Genomic DNA, 7,621 nt, shown 5'->3' on the forward strand with positions numbered 1-7,621 from the left:
AACTAACTAACTAACTAACTAACTAACTAACTAACTAACTAACTAACTAACTAACTAACTAACTAACTAACTAACTAACTAACTATCTATCTAAGTAACTAACTAACTGCCTAACTAACTTACTAACTAACTGACTGACTAACTAACTAACTAACTAACTGCCTAACTAACTTACTAACTAGCTAACTAACTAACTAACTAACTAACTAACTAACTAACTAACTAACTAACTAACTGCCTAACTAACTTACTAACTAACTAACTAACTAACTAACTAACTAACTAACTAGCTAACTAACCAACTAACTAACTCACTAACTAACTAACTAACTAACTAACTAACTAACTAACTAACTAACTAACTAACTAACTAACTAACTAACTAATTAACTAACTAACTAACTAACTAACTATCTAAGTAACTAACTAACTAGCTAACTAACTAACTGACTGACTGACTGACTGACTGACTGACTAACTAACTAACTAACTTACTAACTAACTAAGTAACTAACTACGTAACTAACTAACTAACTATCTATCTAAGTAACTAACTAACTAACGAACTAAATAAATAACTATCTAACTAACTTACTAAATAAATAACTAACTCACTAACTAACTAACTAACTAACTAATTAACTAACTAACTAACTAACTATCTATCTATCTATCTATCTATCTAAGTAACTAACCTAACTAACTAACTAACTAACTAACTATCTAACTATCTATCTGTCTATCTATCTATCTATCTATCTATCTATCTATCTATCTATCTATCTATCTATCTATCTATCTATCTATCTATCTATCTATCTATCTATCTATCTATCTATCTATCTATCTATCTATCTATCTATCTATCTATCTAAGTAACTAACTAACTGCCCTGCATTTGTTCAATCAGCTAAGTTGTTACTGGTTTTTAATATTTTTCGCAATTTTTAATTTATCACCTCAATTCATTTGACTACCGTTTAGAAATGGCGCATCAATATTTATCTTCTCATAAGATAAAATACTAAAAATTAATATTTTTAAATATGAATAAAGTAATCCAGTTTTAATTTTCAAAGAACCGGTAAAATTTTCGTATTATTGAAATTTTATTCAAAATCTATAGATAAACCCGTTAAAAACACTTGCCAGATCAAAAGCACTGCAATGATAAAGAGTTTTTAAATTTTCTTAACTTGTAATACGTATTAACCATCCTGATCCCCGATATATCAAAAAAACGAAAGGTGCTATATTTCATTTTATTGCCGTTTTATTTCTTATTTAAACTTCATTAATTATTTTCTTATTAAAAACTTCAATAAACTTGTTAATGAGCGCCACTAGCAGCGGAGGCATCAGCATTAGCAACAGCAGCAGCATCACCATGTCCCTGTGCAGCTGCACTAGCATCGGCAACGGCTTCAGCATCACCACCATATCCACTGGAAGTTGCTGTAGCAGTAGCAGAAGCTTTAGCGGATGCTCTAGCAGGTCCAGCACTAACCATAGCCACAACAGCTAACAATAGAATACAAAAGATAGCAAAGAACTTCATTGTTAATTAAGTATAGATTAAATCAAGTGATTAACTTATGTCTTATAATGCAAAATTGTTGGCTTTTATATACCCACAAATAATCGAAAACGAACCCCAAAACAAACATCATAGATACGAAATTAAAAACGAGATTAATTTTGTACGAAAATTAATATGTTAATTTTTTTCCAAACGAAACTGTAAACAAAACATAAATTTGTCATTATTCTAATTAAATGATGTTTGAAATTTTAATTGTGGCTATTAACCTGTTTTAATTGCAACATTGCAAAAGCTGTTTTAGCAAATTACGAAATCTGGTCTTATGATAAAGTTTTCTATACACGTTTAATTTTTATAAATATAATCAGTTAAAATAACGGTTATTTAAATAAAATATGAATCATTTGTTAGAACGTTATACAATTCTTTTTACTTGAACTTCACCGAACTATTTAATATATCTTTTACACGTGACCAATCTGTTTTGATGTTAAGAAATGTTATATGTAACTACTTATATGGTTTACCTATTCCATAGATTTAGGGTCCGTCTATTCTATAGATATGACTTAAGTCAGTTTATTTTTAAGGTCTGACTATTCTATAGATTGGGCTTTAAGATAGATCAGGCTTTAGTCCGTGCTATAAAGTCAAATATTGTAGCTTTTATAAACATCCTATAAATCAGACGATAGTCAGTTATATAGATCAAACTATTTTTAATACTATGTTCAGTTGATGAAAATAAAGTCCATTTTATACATCAGACCTGGCGCAGATCCAGAGGGGGTAAAAATAAAAAAAAATTGATACTAAATATAAAAATGAGAAAAAAAAAAGAAAATACGTAAATAAGAAAGAAACAGATTGGTCCACACACACGTTTGAACTGGATCCGCATTAGACTATAGTGTTCTCTATAGTCTATGGATCAGGCTATGTTTTGTTTTATTGGTCAAACTACAGTGTATTCTATATCACACTCTATTCTATCGATTAGACAACGGCTTATTATACATACAAGAATATTCTAAGGATCATCAGATATCAGACTATAGTTTATTGACTATTTTATAGTTCAGACTATACCGGTGTAAAGTCTTATACCTATACTATAGATCAATATTTTTCAATATTTTTTTGATCAGACAAAATTCTGTATAGATCACATTTTAAACTATTTTATATCCTAGATTATAGTAGATCCTATAGGTCATACTATAGTCTATTCTCTAGCCTTTATTGTAGATGAGACATGTTGTGGGTTGTAGGGATGAAATCATAGTTTCTATAGATCAGTTAGTAGCTATGTAGATCCACGAAAATCCTATGCGGTAACCCTGATGAGAGCAAGACGAGAAATCTCCTCAAGATGAGCAAGTCGAAACTTAATGTGATAGTACGTATTCTGTTAGTATTCTGAAGTTAGATAGAAGTATCTTGGAAGTGATGTCATTCCGGAATTAACATTCAAATTATAGTCTGTACTATTGATCAGACTAAAGTCTATTTTTAGATCAGACTACACTTGATCTATACTTCAGATTTTTATTATTTATTTTATATATCAGACTGTTGTATATATTAATCAATATTCTTATCTCTAGATCGGATTATAGCCTATTCTATATAACGATCTATCGTTTACTCTATAAATGAAACTATAGATTATAATATAATTCATTCTATTGTTAAGACAAAGTTAACTTGGGAGAAAGAATACACAAAGAATGCACCTACGTCTCCATCGAATCTGCTATGTATGTTTATACCCTACACCACTATAGTGGGGAGGGCATGTAACACTCAAAAATATTGATCCTACAGACACCTTAAAGTATACCAATCGGCTCGAAATCACCTTCTGAGTCGATTTAACTATGTCTGTCCTTCCTTCCGTCCGTCTGTGCGTCCATTTAAAGCTTATCCGCACGCTACAGTTCGCAATTTTTAATATAATTTGATGAAATTTATTACATTCTTTTGGCCCAAGGACGAACGCTATTGAAAATCAGTCCATTATTTCGCCAAGCCACCATACAACCGTACCCCCTAAAGAAGGCTTTTGGGCTTAAAATTGTGTTAAATGTTATATTATGTAAACAAAAATCGGCCGAACTTCTAGAAGTTTAAACGACACCGATTTTGGTAATTACGAGGCCTCGCTGGACCTAAGTCCCCCTACAAACTTCCCTTCAGAAAACGACTTTAAGGTCAAAATTTACTTAAAAACTCTAAAAACACGATTAAATTCTGTATAAAAAACTTCAAATGTAGACCAATATTTAGTAGGATAGAGCCATATTTACTCCTACACCCATTTGAAACCTTTTGTGTAGAATATATTGGATTTAGATTTGTTTATTTAATACTACTCCAATATTTATGGACCAGTATACAAATTGCAAATTCCTTTAAGCAATGATTTAAGATTTACTATTAGTGGTTTATTACAGGTTTATTCTATGGGCTTTATAGGGTTTATGACAAGAAGTTGAAGGGGAATTAATAAAAACTTATTGAGTAACTCCAAAAATGATTCAAAGGTCAACATTTTTTAAATTTTATTTAAGATTTTTTATTGCAATTTAATTGTATAAATTCAATTTTCTTGTTAGCCATGACATAAACTTTATTTGGCATGTCCTACAGCACTGGCTTTGGCGTCAGCCTGAGCATTAGCTGTGCCAGATCCATTAGCGACAGCTTTGACATTTGCGTTTGCAATTGCTACTGATGGTCCACTTCCTTGTTGATGACCATGAGGTGCACTGCTTACGGCCACAATGGCAAGCAATAGAATACAGAATAAAGTGAAAAATTTCATTGTTTAGTACAGATTATTACAACGAAATAAACTAATTTCGAATAACTAAAAATTCACTTTATACTGGAGAAAATCTTTTCAAAACGAGATAAATTTACATGGAATTAATAAAAATAAAAAAAATAACGAATTTTTATTTAAAACAGATCAACAGTGGGATGAACGAAAAAAATTAAAGACACAAAAGTTGTATTATGTGTAATTATCGATATCAATGAAATTTTGCGCAGACAGAGAAGAATTGTTTATGAGTAATAATTTTCAACTTGTAAAGGGATCAGGGGTTTTTAACTTGAAGACTTAAACATCATACTAAATTATTTACCTTAAGTTTGCTAGCATCCCACTGTGCAATGTTTGTAATTCAAATTTTGCTAATAACTCGTTTTAAATCACAACACACGCAATACGTTTTTATTAATGTGAAAACAAATAGTCACAAGACTTAAAATAATTAAAATTACGATTCCATATTTTAAAGTTAAAGTTTTAATTTGCATCGCAATGGGCGGTCGGGAGTTATTTATTTCAGATATCCTAGATTCAAATAATACAAAATTCCAACAAATTTAATACAATTTTTTATTTAAATATATTTTTTAAGTGTTTTTTAAACTACACTCTTTTAATGACCTATATCTGCCTTAGCCTCAGCATTAGTACTAGCAGCTGCCTCCCCATGTCCTTGTGCATTTGCATTGACATTGTTATATACCACTGAAGTAAAGCGAGGTTGTGGTTTATTACCACCACTAGGAGCACCGCTTATAGCCATAACTGCCAGCAATAGAAGACAGAATAAGAAGAGGAACTTCATGGTTTACTTAACCAGTTGTTAGACTGTTAATCTAATTTTTTTTAATTTGATTATGTGCTTTTATATAATGGCAAATTAAAAAAAAACTAGATTTATTAAAAAAAACAACAAAAATTAATTACATATTTAAAAAGGCAAAAAAAAGAAAGTTAAACTTTAATTAAATACTTTGATTTAAAAGTGGATTTTAAATCGTACGTGTCTTAATCGACTTAGAAAACTATTTAAAGTTGATTTGTTTACTTTACTGTAGATATAGAACCAATAATTGTGCACATTACTTATATCTGCACTTAAGGATTAAACAATTAAAAATTCGGTCTAACACACTAGAAAAATAACTAATCCTAATATCCTAATCCGTATATCCTTTGTTCGTTTGTTGATTCGTCAATCACACTTAAACGGATGAACTGATTTTCTTGAAATTTTAAACATTGGTAGATGTTGGAGGGTGTTAAGGCCACAAAAAGGTAACATGGCTGAAAATCGTTCAAAATTATTACTTTTGAGCATAAATACCAATTATTGGCTTTACTTAAGGCAAAATATATTCCATTAAACATTTTAATGGCTCATGAATTAGCGTAGTACTGTTGCAAAGATTAGACCATAAGGGGACAAAAATAGTACAAAAGGGGGAAACGAGACTTATTTTTTTCTGTTCTAAAGCAGCTATATACTATATATAAATTATTTTATTTTAATGAAGCAAAGTAAAATTTAAAAGTGTTATTAGTGTTTATAGGTGAATTTTGACCTTCAAGTCATTTTCTCGGGGGAGTTTGTTACAAAAATCGGTTCTATAAAACTAAGTTTTGCAGACTTTTGTTGATATAAAATTAACTTAATTATGAGCCCAAAGGTCCTATTCGGGGGTACGGTTGTATGGTGGCTAGGCAAAATAATGGACTAATTTTATCCATTTTCAATAGGCTTACCTTGGGCCAAAAAAAGAGTATGTGGCAAATCCATGTAATTATCTTGAAAATTGCGATCTGTACCTTGCGCACAAGGTTTACATGGACAGACGGACGGACAGACGGACGGACAGACGGATTAAGCTTAATCGACTCAGAATATGCTTCTAAGGTATAAAAAGGTATATAATTATATGTTATTTTGTTACTTTAGAAAAGGGAATTTTATAAAATTTTATAAGGGAATGTTATAAATGCATAAAATGCATATTTTTAACATTTTTATAGCATATTTTGAATATTTTTAAATTTTCTAAAACAAATTGTTTTGTTTTCTCTTTACTTCATATTTTTACAACAAATTTTGGTATTTACATATTTAGTTTTTTTTTTAATAAATTTCGATTTAACAACAAAATACTATGTTCTATGAAATACAATTTTACATAGTTTTATTTAATTTTTAAAACCACACGGAAGGTATTTTAGGTTTGTGCTGCTAATTGTAACTCCCAAAATACTGGTTCTTAAAGTATAGGTTCTGTATCAATACCTGAGTCTGTCCATCTGTGTGTCCATATAATTAGATAACTAAATGACATTTTGTTCTTTACATCTCTCTCCATAATTCACTTAAATACATTACCAAACGATAAAATTCGTAAGAAATATAATTTGTACAAAAATACATTCATTCAACAAATTTTATTAGAATTACTAATAAGCTCTTCATTTTCAGATATTTAATATATACTATTTATAGTTTTTTCTTAGTTTTTACAATTGTCATTCTCGAGGTCTTGGTTCAGTTAAAGTGATATTATAGCAGTCCTTAAAAACCTGTATATTTGTTGTCAAAAACTTAAGATCTGAATATCTATTAATATGTACCTTCACAAAGAAATATTTTTTTGGTGCATATTTTTCACATTTTTAATGCATATTTTCCAATTTTATAATGCATATTATGTGCATATTTTCATCCTTTATCCTTGCCCTGCTAATAACAATTATATATTATAAATATTTTTGTAAGTCTGTTTGTTTCTTTGACAATCACGCCTTAATGGCTGGACCAATTTTCTTTAAATTTGGAAAAAAAATTTAGACCTATACTTGGCGGCTGTTGTAGACGAAAAGGCAAATGGGTGTAAAAATAATACTTAAAAAGGAAAAGGGCAGATGCATAATTTGTTTTTAATAAATGTTCTACAGGACTCATATTTTGAACATAGATTTATAATTTTTTTTTTTTAGCAAAATACATAAATTTGGGAAATTTAATGGAGAAAGATTTTTTGGAAAATTATAAGGAATTTCTTTTAAGGGAGACCTTTAGAATTCTTTTGAAACATGTAAAAGAAAGGGAAAGGGAACAATACTTAAGTATAATTAAAACCGTCGTGCAATAGCGGGTACAAAAATCTAGTTACATATAATGTATCCACATGGTTCATAAAGCGTTAATACATTCGAACTTAAGTTCGAATTTATTATTTTAAAAAGTTTAATTA

This window comes from Lucilia cuprina, chromosome 2 (assembly GCF_022045245.1).
Source record: "Lucilia cuprina isolate Lc7/37 chromosome 2, ASM2204524v1, whole genome shotgun sequence".
NCBI classification, from domain to species: domain Eukaryota; kingdom Metazoa; phylum Arthropoda; class Insecta; order Diptera; family Calliphoridae; genus Lucilia; species Lucilia cuprina.